The sequence below is a fragment of the Taudactylus pleione genome, unplaced genomic scaffold (genome assembly GCF_031769625.1).
Source record: "Taudactylus pleione unplaced genomic scaffold, aTauple2 ptg000967l, whole genome shotgun sequence".
Classification (NCBI taxonomy): domain Eukaryota; kingdom Metazoa; phylum Chordata; class Amphibia; order Anura; family Myobatrachidae; genus Taudactylus; species Taudactylus pleione.
Window position 1 is genome coordinate 10,623,289 of NW_028285368.1, and position 11,712 is coordinate 10,635,000.

The window sequence follows — 11,712 nt, forward strand, 5'->3', positions numbered from 1 at the left end:
AAATTACCTACAGCACCTGGTATTCCCAGGTGGTCTCCCATCCAAGTACTAACCAGGCCCAACACTGCATAGCTTCCAAGATCAGACGAGATTGGGCATGTCCAGTGTGGTTTGGCTGTAGGTGCTCAAAAACATTAAATTTAGACCTCTATTACTTCTAAACTCAAGTAAATTCATTGATAAGTTGAAAAAATTAAATGTAAAATGTAATAGAAAAGAAAGTTATGGCAGTATAAAATTACCTACAGCACCTGGTATTCCCAGGTGGTCTCCCATCCAAGTACTAACCAGGCACAACACTGCATAGCTTCCAAGTTCAGACGAGATTGGGCATGTCCAGTGTGGTTTGTCTGTAGGTGCTTACAAATATTAACTTTATACCTCTTTTACTTCTTAACTCAAGTAAATTCATTGATAAGTTGAAAAAATTAAATGTAAAATGTAATAGAAAAGAATGTTATGGCTGGATTAAATTACCTACAGCACCTGGTATTCCCAGGTGGTCTCCCATCCAAGAACTAACCAGGCCCAACACTGCATAGCTTCCACAATCAGACGAGATTGGGCATATCCAGTGTGGCTTGGATGTAGGTGCTCAAAACATAAACTTTAGACCTCTATTTCTTCTTAACTCAAGTAAATTCATTGAGAAGTTGAAAAAATTAAATTTAAAATGTAATGGAAAAGAATGTTATGGCTGCTTAAAATTACCTACAGCACCTGGTATTCCCAGGTGGTCTTCCATCCAAGTACTAACCAGGCCCAACACTGCATAGCTTCCAAGATCAGACGAGATTGTGCATGTCCAGTGTGGTTTGGCTGTTGGTGCTCAAAAACATTAACTTTAGACCTCTATTACTTCTTAACTCAAGTAAATTCATTGATAAGTTGAAAAAATTAAATGTAAAATGTAATAGAAAAGAATGTTTTGGCTGTATAAAATTACCTACAGCACCTGGTATTCCCAGATGGTCTCCCATCCAAGTACAAACCAGGCCCAACACTGCATAGCTTCCAAGATCAGACGAGATTGGGCATGTCCTCTGTGGTTTGACTGTAGGTGCTCAAAATCATTAACTTTAGACCTCTTTTACTTCTTAACTCAAGTAAATTCATTGATATGTTGAAAAAATGTAATGTAAAATGTAATAGAAAAGAATGTTATGGCTATATAAAATTACCTAGAGCACCTGGTATTCCCAGGTGGTCTCCGATTAAAATACTAACAAGGCCCAACACTACATAGCTTCCAAGATCTGACGAGATTGGGCATGTCCAGTGTGGTTTGGCGGTAGGTGCTCAAAAGCGTTAACTTTAGACCTCTTTTATTTCTTAAGTCAAGTTAATTCATTGATAATTTGAAAAAATTAAATGTAAAATGTAATAGAAAAGACTGTTATGGCAGTATAAAATTACCTACAGCACCTGGGATTCCTAGGTGGTCTCCCATCCAAATACTAACCAGGCCCAACACTGCATAGCTTCCAAGATCAGATGAGATTGGGCATGTCCAGTGTGGTTTGGCTGTTTGTGCTCAAAAACATTAACTTTAGACCTCTATTACTTCTTAACTCAAGTAAATTCATTGATAAGTTGAAAAAATTAAATGCAAAATGTAACAGAAAAGAATGTTTTGGCTGAATAAAATTACCTACAGCACCTGGTATTCCCAGGTGGTCTCCCACCTAAGTACTAAACAGGCCCAACACTGCATAGCTTCCAAGATCAGACGAGATTGGGCATGTCCAGTGTGGTTTGGCTGTTGGTGCTCAAAAACATTAACTTTAGACCTCTTTTACTTCTTAACTCAAGTAAATTCATTGATAAGTTGAAAAAATTAAATGTAAAATGTTATAGAAAAGACTGTTATGGCAGTATAAAATTTCCTATTGCACTTGGTATTCCCAGGTGGTCTCCCATCCAAGTACTAACCAGGCCCAACACTGCATAGCTTCCAAGATCAGATGAGATTGGGCATGTCCAGTGTGGTTTGTCTGTAGGTGCTCAAAAACATTAACTTTAGACCTCTATTACTTCTTAACTCAAGTAAATTCATTGATAAGTTGAAAAAATTAAATGTAAAATGTAATAGAAAAGAATGTTATGGCAGTATAAAATGATGTACAGCACCTGGTATTCCCAGGTGTTCTCCCATCCAAGTACTTCCCATGCCCAACACGGCATAGCATCCAAGATCAGACGAGATTGGGCATGTCCAGTGTGGTTTAGCTGTAGGCCCTCAAAAACATTAACTTTAGACCTCTTTTACTTCTTTACTCAAGTAAATTCATTGATAATTTGAAAAAATTAAATGTAAAATGTAATAGATAAGACTGTTATGGCAGTATAATATTACCAACAGCACCTGGTATTCCTAGGTGGTTTCCCATCCAAGTACTAACCAGCCCCAACACTGCATAGCTTCCAATATCAGACGAGATTGGGCATGTCCAGTGTGGTTTGGCTGTAGGTGCTAAAAGCCTTAACTTTAGACCTCTATTACTTCTTAACTCAAGTAAATTCATTGATAAGTTGAAAAAATTAAATGTAAAATGTAATAGAAAAGACTGTTATGGCAGTATAAAATTACCTACAGCACCTTGGATTCCTAGGTGGTCTTCTGTCCAAATACTAACCAGGTCCAACACTGCATAGCTTCCAAGATCAGACGAGATTGGGCATGTCCAGTGTGGTATGGCTGTAGGTGCTCAAAAACATTAACTTTAGACCTCTTTTACTTCTTAACTCAAGTAAATTCTTTGATAAGTTGAAAAAATTAAATGTAAAATGTAATAGAAAAGAATGTTAAGGCTGCATAAAATTACCTACAGCACCTGGTATTCCCAGGTGGTCTCCCATCCAAGTACTAACCAGGCCCAACACTGCATATCTTCCAAGGTCAGACAAGATTGGGCATGTCCAGTGTGGTTTGGCTGTAGGTGCTCATAAACATTAACTTTAGACCTCTATTACTTCTTAACTCAAGTAAATTCATTGATAAGTTGAAAAAATGTAATTTAAAATGTACTAGAAAAGAATGTTATGGCAGTTTAAAATTACCTACAGCACTTGGTATTCCCAGGTGGTCTCCCATCCAAGTTCTAACCAGGCCCAACATTGCATAGCTTCCAAGTTCAGATGAGATTGGGCATGTCCAGTGTGGTTTGGCTGTAGGTGCTCAAAAACATTAACTTTAGACCTCTATTTCTTCTTAACTCAAGTAAATTCATTGATAAGTTGAAAAAATTAAATGTAAAATGTAATAGAAAAGAATGTTATAGCAGTATAAAATTACCTATTGCACCTGGTATTCCCAGGTGGATTCCCATCCAAGTACTAACCATGCCCAACACTGCATAGCTTCCAAGATCAGACAACATTGGCCATGTCCAGTGTGGTTTGGCTATAGGTTCTGAAAAATATTAACTTTAGACCTCTTTTACTTCGTAACTCAAGTAAATTCATTGCTAAGTTGAAAAAATGTAATAGAAAAGAATGTTATGGCTATATAAAATTACCTACAGCACCTGGTATTCCCAGGTGGTCTCCCATCCAAGTACTAACCAGGCCCAACACTGCATAGTTTCCAAGATCAGACGAGATTGGGCATGTCCAGTGTGGTTTGGCTGTAGGTGATAAAAGCCTTAACTTTAGACCTCTATTACTTCTTAACTCAAGTAAATTCATTGATAAGTTAAAAAAATTAAATGAAAAATGTAATAGAAAAGACTGTTATGGCAGAATAAAATTACCTACAGCATCTGGTATTCCCAGGTGGATTCCCATCCAAGTACTAACCATGCCCAACACTGCATAGTTTCCAAGATCAGACAACATTGGCCATGTCCAGTGTGGTTTGGCTATAGGTGCCGAAAAATATTAACTTTAGACCTCTTTTACTTCTTAACTCAAGTAAATTCATTGCTAAGTTGAAAATATGTAATGTAAAATGTAACAGAAAAGAATGTTATGGCTAAATAAAATTACCTACAGCACCTGGTATTCCCAGGTGGTCTCACATCCAAGTACTAACCAGGCCCAACACTGCATAGCTTTCAAGATCAGATGAGATTGGGCATGTCCAGTGTGGTTTGGCTGTACGTGATAAAAGCGTTGACTTTAGACCTCTATTACTTCTTAACTCAAGTAAATTCATTGATAAGTTGAAAAAATTAAATGTAAAATGTAATAGAAAAGACTGTTATGGCAGTATAAAATTACCTACAGCACCTGGGATTCCTAGGTGGACTCCCATCCAAGTACTAACCAGGTCCAACACTGCATAGCTTCCAAGATCAGACGAGATTGGGCATGTCCAGTGTGGTTTGGCTGTAGGTGCTCAAAAACATTAACTTTAGACCTCTTTTACTTCTTAACTCAAGTAAATTCATTGATAAGTTGAAAAAATTAAATGTAAAATGTAATAGAAAAGAATGTTATGGCTGGATTAAATTACCTACAGCACCTGGTATTCCCAGGTGGTCTCCCATCCAAGAACTAACCAGGCCCAACACTGCATAGCTTCCACAATCAGACGAGATTGGGCATATCCAGTGTGGCTTGGATGTAGGTGCTCAAAACATAAACTTTAGACCTCTATTTCTTCTTAACTCAAGTAAATTCATTGAGAAGTTGAAAAAATTAAATTTAAAATGTAATGGAAAAGAATGTTATGGCTGCTTAAAATTACCTACAGCACCTGGTATTCCCAGGTGGTCTTCCATCCAAGTACTAACCAGGCCCAACACTGCATAGCTTCCAAGATCAGACGAGATTGTGCATGTCCAGTGTGGTTTGGCTGTTGGTGCTCAAAAACATTAACTTTAGACCTCTATTACTTCTTAACTCAAGTAAATTCATTGATAAGTTGAAAAAATTAAATGTAAAATGTAATAGAAAAGAATGTTTTGGCTGTATAAAATTACCTACAGCACCTGGTATTCCCAGATGGTCTCCCATCCAAGTACAAACCAGGCCCAACACTGCATAGCTTCCAAGATCAGACGAGATTGGGCATGTCCTCTGTGGTTTGACTGTAGGTGCTCAAAATCATTAACTTTAGACCTCTTTTACTTCTTAACTCAAGTAAATTCATTGATATGTTGAAAAAATGTAATGTAAAATGTAATAGAAAAGAATGTTATGGCTATATAAAATTACCTAGAGCACCTGGTATTCCCAGGTGGTCTCCGATTAAAATACTAACAAGGCCCAACACTGCATAGCTTCCAAGATCTGACGAGATTGGGCATGTCCAGTGTGGTTTGGCGGTAGGTGCTCAAAAGCGTTAACTTTAGACCTCTTTTATTTCTTAAGTCAAGTAAATTCATTGATAATTTGAAAAAATTAAATGTAAAATGTAATAGAAAAGACTGTTATGGCAGTATAAAATTACCTACAGCACCTGGGATTCCTAGGTGGTCTCCCATCCAAATACTAACCAGGCCCAACACTGCATAGCTTCCAAGATCAGATGAGATTGGGCATGTCCAGTGTGGTTTGGCTGTTTGTGCTCAAAAATATTAACTTTAGACCTCTATTACTTCTTAACTCAAGTAAATTCATTGATAAGTTGAAAAAATTAAATGCAAAATGTAACAGAAAAGAATGTTTTGGCTGAATAAAATTACCTACAGCACCTGGTATTCCCAGTTGGTCTCCCACCTAAGTACTAAACAGGCCCAACACTGCATAGCTTCCAAGATCAGACGAGATTGGGCATGTCCAGTGTGGTTTGGCTGTTGGTGCTCAAAAACATTAACTTTAGACCTCTTTTACTTCTTAACTCAAGTAAATTCATTGATAAGTTGAAAAAATTAAATGTAAAATGTTATAGAAAAGACTGTTATGGCAGTATAAAATTTCCTATTGCACTTGGTATTCCCAGGTGGTCTCCCATCCAAGTACTAACCAGGCCCAACACTGCATAGCTTCCAAGATCAGATGAGATTGGGCATGTCCAGTGTGGTTTGTCTGTAGGTGCTCAAAAACATTAACTTTAGACCTCTATTACTTCTTAACTCAAGTAAATTCATTGATAAGTTGAAAAAATTAAATGTAAAATGTAATAGAAAAGAATGTTATGGCAGTATAAAATGATGTACAGCACCTGGTATTCCCAGGTGTTCTCCCATCCAAGTACTTCCCATGCCCAACACGGCATAGCATCCAAGATCAGACGAGATTGGGCATGTCCAGTGTGGTTTAGCTGTAGGCCCTCAAAAACATTAACTTTAGACCTCTTTTACTTCTTTACTCAAGTAAATTCATTGATAATTTGAAAAAATTAAATGTAAAATGTAATAGATAAGACTGTTATGGCAGTATAATATTACCAACAGCACCTGGTATTCCTAGGTGGTTTCCCATCCAAGTACTAACCAGCCCCAACACTGCATAGCTTCCAATATCAGACGAGATTGGGCATGTCCAGTGTGGTTTGGCTGTAGGTGCTAAAAGCCTTAACTTTAGACCTCTATTACTTCTTAACTCAAGTAAATTCATTGATAAGTTGAAAAAATAAATGTAAAATGTAATAGAAAAGACTGTTATGGCAGTATAAAATTACCTACAGCACCTTGGATTCCTAGGTGGTCTCCTGTCCAAATACTAACCAGGTCCAACACTGCATAGCTTCCAAGATCAGACGAGATTGGGCATGTCCAGTGTGGTATGGCTGTAGGTGCTCAAAAACATTAACTTTAGACCTCTTTTACTTCTTAACTCAAGTAAATTCTTTGATAAGTTGAAAAAATTAAATGTAAAATGTAATAGAAAAGAATGTTAAGGCTGCATAAAATTACCTACAGCACCTGGTATTCCCAGGTGGTCTCCCATCCAAGTACTAACCAGGCCCAACACTGCATAGCTTCCAAGGTCAGACAAGATTGGGCATGTCCAGTGTGGTTTGGCTGTAGGTGCTCATAAACATTAACTTTAGACCTCTATTACTTCTTAACTCAAGTAAATTCATTGATAAGTTGAAAAAATTTAATTTAAAATGTACTAGAAAAGAATGGTATGGCAGTTTAAAATTACCTACAGCACTTGGTATTCCCAGGTGGTCTCCCATCCAAGTTCTAACCAGGCCCAACATTGCATAGCTTCCAAGTTCAGATGAGATTGGGCATGTCCAGTGTGGTTTGGCTGTAGGTGCTCAAAAACATTAACTTTAGACCTCTATTTCTTCTTAACTCAAGTAAATTCATTGATAAGTTGAAAAAATTAAATGTAAAATGTAATAGAAAAGAATGTTATAGCAGTATAAAATTACCTATTGCACCTGGTATTCCCAGGTGGATTCCCATCCAAGTACTAACCATGCCCAACACTGCATAGCTTCCAAGATCAGACAACATTGGCCATGTCCAGTGTGGTTTGGCTATAGGTTCTGAAAAATATTAACTTTAGACCTCTTTTACTTCGTAACTCAAGTAAATTCATTGCTAAGTTGAAAAAATGTAATAGAAAAGAATGTTATGGCTATATAAAATTACCTACAGCACCTGGTATTCCCAGGTGGTCTCCCATCCAAGTACTAACCAGGCCCAACACTGCATAGTTTCCAAGATCAGACGAGATTGGGCATGTCCAGTGTGGTTTGGCTGTAGGTGATAAAAGCCTTAACTTTAGACCTCTATTACTTCTTAACTCAAGTAAATTCATTGATAAGTTAAAAAAATTAAATGAAAAATGTAATAGAAAAGACTGTTATGGCAGAATAAAATTACCTACAGCATCTGGTATTCCCAGGTGGATTCCCATCCAAGTACTAACCATGCCCAACACTGCATAGTTTCCAAGATCAGACAACATTGGCCATGTCCAGTGTGGTTTGGCTATAGGTGCCGAAAAATATTAACTTTAGACCTCTTTTACTTCTTAACTCAAGTAAATTCATTGCTAAGTTGAAAAAATGTAATGTAAAATGTAACAGAAAAGAATGTTATGGCTAAATAAAATTACCTACAGCACCTGGTATTCCCAGGTGGTCTCACATCCAAGTACTAACCAGGCCCAACACTGCATAGCTTTCAAGATCAGATGAGATTGGGCATGTCCAGTGTGGTTTGGCTGTACGTGATAAAAGCGTTGACTTTAGACCTCTATTACTTCTTAACTCAAGTAAATTCATTGATAAGTTGAAAAAATTAAATGTAAAATGTAATAGAAAAGACTGTTATGGCAGTATAAAATTACCTACAGCACCTGGGTTTCCTAGGTGGACTCCCATCCAAGTACTAACCAGGTCCAACACTGCATAGCTTCCAAGATCAGACGAGATTGGGCATGTCCAGTGTGGTTTGGCTGTAGGTGCTCAAAAACATTAACTTTAGACCTCTTTTACTTCTTAACTCAAGTAAATTCTTTGATAAGTTGAAAAAATTAAATGTAAAATGTAATAGAAAAGAATGTTATGGCTGCATAAAATTACCTACAGCACCTGGTATCCCCAGGTGGTCTCCCATCCAAGTACTAACCAGGCCCAACACTGCATAGCTTCCAAGATCAGACGAGACTGGGCATATCCAGTGTGGATTGGCTGTAGGTGCTCAAAAGTATTAACTTTAGACCTCTATTACTTCTTAACTCAAGGAAATTCATTGATAAGTTGAAAAAATTAATTGTAAAAGAAAAGAATGTTATGGCAGTATTAAATTACCTACAGCTCTTGGTATTCCCAGGTGGTCTCCCATCCAAGTACTAACCAAGCCCAACACTGCATAGCTTCCAAGATCAGACGAGATTGGGCATGTCCACTGTGGTTTGGCTGTAGGTGCTCAAAAACATTAACTTTAGACCTCCATTACTTCTTAACTCAAGTAAATTCATTGATAAGTTGAAAAAATTAAATGTAAAATGTAATAGAAAAGAATGTTATGGCAGTGTAAAATTACCTACAGCACATGGTATTCCCAGGTGGTCTCCCATCCAAGTACTAACCAGGCCCAACACTGCATAGCTTCCAAGATCAGACGAGATTGGGCATGTCCAGTGTGGTTTGACTGTAGGTGCTCAAAAACATTAACTTTAGACATCTTTTACTTCTTAACTCAAGTAAATTTATTGATAAGTTGAAAAAATTAAATTACAATTTAATAGAAAAGAATGTTATGGCAGTATAAAATTACCTACAGCACCTGGTATTCCCAGGTGGTCTCCCATTCAAGTACTAACCAGGCCCAAAACTGCATAGCTTCCAAGATCAGACGAGATTGGGCATGTCCAGTGTGGCTTGGCTGTAGGCGCTCAAAAACATTAACTTTAGACCTCTTTTACTTCTTAACTCAAGTAAATTCATTGATAAGTTGAAAAAATGTAATGTAAAATGTAATAGAAAAGAATGTTATGGCAGTATAAAATTACCTACAGCTCCTGGTATTCCCAGGTGGTCTCCCATCCAAGTACTAACCAGGCCCAACACTGCATAGCTTCCAAGATCAGACGAGATTGGGCATGTCCACTGTGGTTGGGTTGTAGGTGCTCAAAAGCATTAAATTTAGACCGCTATTACTTCTTAACACAAGTAAATTCTTTGATAAGTTGAAAAAATTAAAAGTAAAATGTAATAGAAAAGAATGTTATGGCAGTATAAAATTACCTACAGCACCTGGGATTCCTAGGTAGTCTCCCATCCAAGTACTAACCAGTCGCAACACTGCATAGCTTCCAAGATCAGACGAGATTGGGCATGTCCAGTGTGGTTTGGCTGTAGGTGCTCAAAAACATTAACTTTAGACCTCTATTACTTCTTAACTCAATTAAATTCATTGATAAGTTGAAAAAATTAAATGTAAAATGTAATAGAAAAGAATGTTATGGCAGTATAAAATTACCTACTGCACCTGGTTTTCCCAGGTGGTCTCCCATCCAAGTATTGACCAGGCCCAACACTGCATAGCTACCAAGATAAGACAAGATTGGGCATGTCCAGTGTGGATTGGCTGTAGGTGCTCAAAAGTATTAACTTTAGACCTCTATTACTTCTTAACTCAAGGAAATTCATTGATAAGTTGAAAAAATTAAATGTAAAATGTAATAGAAAAGAATGTTATGGCAGTATAAAATTACCTACAGCTCCTGGTATTCCCAGGTGGTCTCCCATCCAAGTACTAACCAGGCCCAACACTGCATAGTTTCCAAGATCAGATGAGATTGGGCATGTCCACTGTGGTTGGGCTGTAGGTGCTCAAAAACATTAACTTTAGACCTCTATTACTTCTTAACTCAAGTAAATTCATTGATAAGTTGAAAAAATTAAATGTAAAATGTAATAGAAAAGAATGTTATGGCAGTATAAAATTACCTACAGCACATGGTATTCCCAGGTGGTCTCCCATCCAAGTACTAACCAGGCCCAACACTGCATAGCTACTAAGATCAGACGAGATTGGGCATGTCCAGTGTGGTTTGGCTGTAGGTGCTCAAAAACATTAACTTTAGACCTCTTTTACTTCTTAACTCAAGTAAATTCATTGATAAGTTGAAAAAATGAAATGTAAAATGTAATAGAACAGAATGTTTTGGCTGTCTAAAATTACCTATAGCACCTGGTATCCCCTGGTGGTCTCCCATCCAAGTACAAACCAGGCCCAACACTGCATAGCTACCAAGATCAGACGAGATTGGGCATGTCCACTGTGGTTTGGCTGTAGGTTCTCAAAAGCATTAACTTTAGACCTCTATTACTTCTTAACTAAAGTAAATTCATTGATAAGTTGAAATAATGTAATGTAAAATGTAATAGAAAAGAATGTTCTGGCTGCTTAAAATTACCTACAGCACCTGGTATTCCCAGGTGGTCTCCCATCCAAGTACTAACCAGGCTCAACACTGCATAGTTTCCAAGATCAGACGAGATTGGGCATGTCCAGTGTGGTTTGGCTGTAGGTGCTAAAAGCCTTAACTTTAGACCTCTATTACTTCTTAACTCAAGTAAATTCATTTATAAGTTGAAAAAAATAAATGTAAAATGTATTAGAAAAGACTGTTATGGCAATATAAAATTACCTACAGCACCTCGGATTCCTAGGTGGTCTCCGATTCAAGTATTAACCAGGTCCAACACTGCATAGCTTCCAAGATCAGACAAGATTGGGCATGTCCAGTGTGGTTTGACTGTAGGTGCTCAAAAACATTAACTTTAGACATCTTTTACTTCTTAACTCAAGTAAATTTATTGATAAGTTGAAAAAATTAAATTAAAATTTAATAGAAAAGAATGTTATGGCAGTATAAAATTACCTACAGCACCTGGTATTCCCAGGTGGTCTCCCATTCAAGTACTAACCAGGCCCAAAACTGCATAGCTTCCAAGATCAGACGAGATTGGGCATGTCCAGTATGGTTTGGCTGTAGGCGCTCAAGAACATTAACTTTAGACCTCTTTTACTTCTTAACTCAAGTAAATTCATTGATAAGTTGAAAAAATGTAATGTAAAATGTAATAGAAAAGAATGTTATGGCAGTATAAAATTACCTACCGCTCCTGGTATTCCCAGGTGGTCTCCCATCCAAGTACTAACCAGGCCCAACACTGCATAGCTTCCAAGATCAGACGAGATTGGGCATGTCCACTGTGGTTGGGTTGTAGGTGCTCAAAAGCATTAAATTTAGACCGCTATTCCTTCTTAACACAAGTAAATTCTTTGATAAGTTGAAAAAATTAAAAGTAAAATGTAATAGAAAAGAATGTTATGGCAGTATAAAATT

The 11,712-nt window shown here is 37.3% G+C and overlaps 3 non-coding genes and 39 pseudogenes across 3 annotated transcripts; all 42 read right to left on the reverse strand.

Moving 5' to 3' along the window:
- Positions 1 to 4: 4 nt before the first annotated feature.
- Positions 5 to 123, reverse strand: LOC148462785 (5S ribosomal RNA). The gene has a single exon (XR_015873087.1). It is a non-coding gene; the product is annotated as a 5S ribosomal RNA (ribosomal RNA).
- A 116-nt stretch (positions 124 to 239) lies between these two features.
- LOC148462786 (5S ribosomal RNA) lies at positions 240 to 358 on the reverse strand (annotated as a pseudogene).
- Positions 359 to 474: 116 nt separating this feature from the next.
- On the reverse strand, positions 475 to 593 carry LOC148462787 (5S ribosomal RNA; annotated as a pseudogene).
- A 115-nt stretch (positions 594 to 708) lies between these two features.
- LOC148462788 (5S ribosomal RNA) lies at positions 709 to 827 on the reverse strand (annotated as a pseudogene).
- Positions 828 to 943: 116 nt separating this feature from the next.
- Positions 944 to 1,062, reverse strand: LOC148462789 (5S ribosomal RNA; annotated as a pseudogene).
- A 351-nt stretch (positions 1,063 to 1,413) lies between these two features.
- Positions 1,414 to 1,532, reverse strand: LOC148462790 (5S ribosomal RNA; annotated as a pseudogene).
- A 116-nt stretch (positions 1,533 to 1,648) lies between these two features.
- Positions 1,649 to 1,767, reverse strand: LOC148462791 (5S ribosomal RNA; annotated as a pseudogene).
- Positions 1,768 to 1,883: 116 nt separating this feature from the next.
- Positions 1,884 to 2,002, reverse strand: LOC148462792 (5S ribosomal RNA; annotated as a pseudogene).
- Positions 2,003 to 2,353: 351 nt separating this feature from the next.
- On the reverse strand, positions 2,354 to 2,472 carry LOC148462793 (5S ribosomal RNA; annotated as a pseudogene).
- Positions 2,473 to 2,587: 115 nt separating this feature from the next.
- Positions 2,588 to 2,706, reverse strand: LOC148462794 (5S ribosomal RNA; annotated as a pseudogene).
- Positions 2,707 to 2,822: 116 nt separating this feature from the next.
- On the reverse strand, positions 2,823 to 2,941 carry LOC148462795 (5S ribosomal RNA; annotated as a pseudogene).
- Positions 2,942 to 3,057: 116 nt separating this feature from the next.
- On the reverse strand, positions 3,058 to 3,176 carry LOC148462796 (5S ribosomal RNA; annotated as a pseudogene).
- Positions 3,177 to 3,515: 339 nt separating this feature from the next.
- Positions 3,516 to 3,634, reverse strand: LOC148462797 (5S ribosomal RNA). The gene has a single exon (XR_015874438.1). It is a non-coding gene; the product is annotated as a 5S ribosomal RNA (ribosomal RNA).
- Positions 3,635 to 3,984: 350 nt separating this feature from the next.
- Positions 3,985 to 4,103, reverse strand: LOC148462798 (5S ribosomal RNA; annotated as a pseudogene).
- Positions 4,104 to 4,218: 115 nt separating this feature from the next.
- Positions 4,219 to 4,337, reverse strand: LOC148462799 (5S ribosomal RNA; annotated as a pseudogene).
- A 116-nt stretch (positions 4,338 to 4,453) lies between these two features.
- On the reverse strand, positions 4,454 to 4,572 carry LOC148462800 (5S ribosomal RNA; annotated as a pseudogene).
- Positions 4,573 to 4,687: 115 nt separating this feature from the next.
- On the reverse strand, positions 4,688 to 4,806 carry LOC148462801 (5S ribosomal RNA; annotated as a pseudogene).
- A 116-nt stretch (positions 4,807 to 4,922) lies between these two features.
- Positions 4,923 to 5,041, reverse strand: LOC148462802 (5S ribosomal RNA; annotated as a pseudogene).
- Positions 5,042 to 5,392: 351 nt separating this feature from the next.
- On the reverse strand, positions 5,393 to 5,511 carry LOC148462803 (5S ribosomal RNA; annotated as a pseudogene).
- A 116-nt stretch (positions 5,512 to 5,627) lies between these two features.
- LOC148462804 (5S ribosomal RNA) lies at positions 5,628 to 5,746 on the reverse strand (annotated as a pseudogene).
- Positions 5,747 to 5,862: 116 nt separating this feature from the next.
- LOC148462805 (5S ribosomal RNA) lies at positions 5,863 to 5,981 on the reverse strand (annotated as a pseudogene).
- A 351-nt stretch (positions 5,982 to 6,332) lies between these two features.
- Positions 6,333 to 6,451, reverse strand: LOC148462806 (5S ribosomal RNA; annotated as a pseudogene).
- A 114-nt stretch (positions 6,452 to 6,565) lies between these two features.
- LOC148462807 (5S ribosomal RNA) lies at positions 6,566 to 6,684 on the reverse strand (annotated as a pseudogene).
- A 116-nt stretch (positions 6,685 to 6,800) lies between these two features.
- Positions 6,801 to 6,919, reverse strand: LOC148462808 (5S ribosomal RNA; annotated as a pseudogene).
- A 116-nt stretch (positions 6,920 to 7,035) lies between these two features.
- LOC148462809 (5S ribosomal RNA) lies at positions 7,036 to 7,154 on the reverse strand (annotated as a pseudogene).
- A 339-nt stretch (positions 7,155 to 7,493) lies between these two features.
- On the reverse strand, positions 7,494 to 7,612 carry LOC148462810 (5S ribosomal RNA). Its single transcript, XR_015874439.1, has one exon. It is a non-coding gene; the product is annotated as a 5S ribosomal RNA (ribosomal RNA).
- A 350-nt stretch (positions 7,613 to 7,962) lies between these two features.
- Positions 7,963 to 8,081, reverse strand: LOC148462811 (5S ribosomal RNA; annotated as a pseudogene).
- A 115-nt stretch (positions 8,082 to 8,196) lies between these two features.
- LOC148462812 (5S ribosomal RNA) lies at positions 8,197 to 8,315 on the reverse strand (annotated as a pseudogene).
- Positions 8,316 to 8,431: 116 nt separating this feature from the next.
- On the reverse strand, positions 8,432 to 8,550 carry LOC148462813 (5S ribosomal RNA; annotated as a pseudogene).
- A 109-nt stretch (positions 8,551 to 8,659) lies between these two features.
- On the reverse strand, positions 8,660 to 8,778 carry LOC148462814 (5S ribosomal RNA; annotated as a pseudogene).
- A 116-nt stretch (positions 8,779 to 8,894) lies between these two features.
- On the reverse strand, positions 8,895 to 9,013 carry LOC148462815 (5S ribosomal RNA; annotated as a pseudogene).
- A 115-nt stretch (positions 9,014 to 9,128) lies between these two features.
- On the reverse strand, positions 9,129 to 9,247 carry LOC148462816 (5S ribosomal RNA; annotated as a pseudogene).
- A 116-nt stretch (positions 9,248 to 9,363) lies between these two features.
- Positions 9,364 to 9,482, reverse strand: LOC148462817 (5S ribosomal RNA; annotated as a pseudogene).
- A 116-nt stretch (positions 9,483 to 9,598) lies between these two features.
- Positions 9,599 to 9,717, reverse strand: LOC148462818 (5S ribosomal RNA; annotated as a pseudogene).
- A 116-nt stretch (positions 9,718 to 9,833) lies between these two features.
- On the reverse strand, positions 9,834 to 9,952 carry LOC148462819 (5S ribosomal RNA; annotated as a pseudogene).
- A 116-nt stretch (positions 9,953 to 10,068) lies between these two features.
- Positions 10,069 to 10,187, reverse strand: LOC148462820 (5S ribosomal RNA; annotated as a pseudogene).
- Positions 10,188 to 10,303: 116 nt separating this feature from the next.
- On the reverse strand, positions 10,304 to 10,422 carry LOC148462821 (5S ribosomal RNA; annotated as a pseudogene).
- Positions 10,423 to 10,538: 116 nt separating this feature from the next.
- On the reverse strand, positions 10,539 to 10,657 carry LOC148462822 (5S ribosomal RNA; annotated as a pseudogene).
- Positions 10,658 to 10,773: 116 nt separating this feature from the next.
- On the reverse strand, positions 10,774 to 10,892 carry LOC148462823 (5S ribosomal RNA; annotated as a pseudogene).
- A 349-nt stretch (positions 10,893 to 11,241) lies between these two features.
- On the reverse strand, positions 11,242 to 11,360 carry LOC148462824 (5S ribosomal RNA; annotated as a pseudogene).
- A 116-nt stretch (positions 11,361 to 11,476) lies between these two features.
- On the reverse strand, positions 11,477 to 11,595 carry LOC148462825 (5S ribosomal RNA; annotated as a pseudogene).
- A 116-nt stretch (positions 11,596 to 11,711) lies between these two features.
- LOC148462826 (5S ribosomal RNA) overlaps position 11,712 on the reverse strand; it is a 119-nt pseudogene continuing 118 nt past the window's right edge.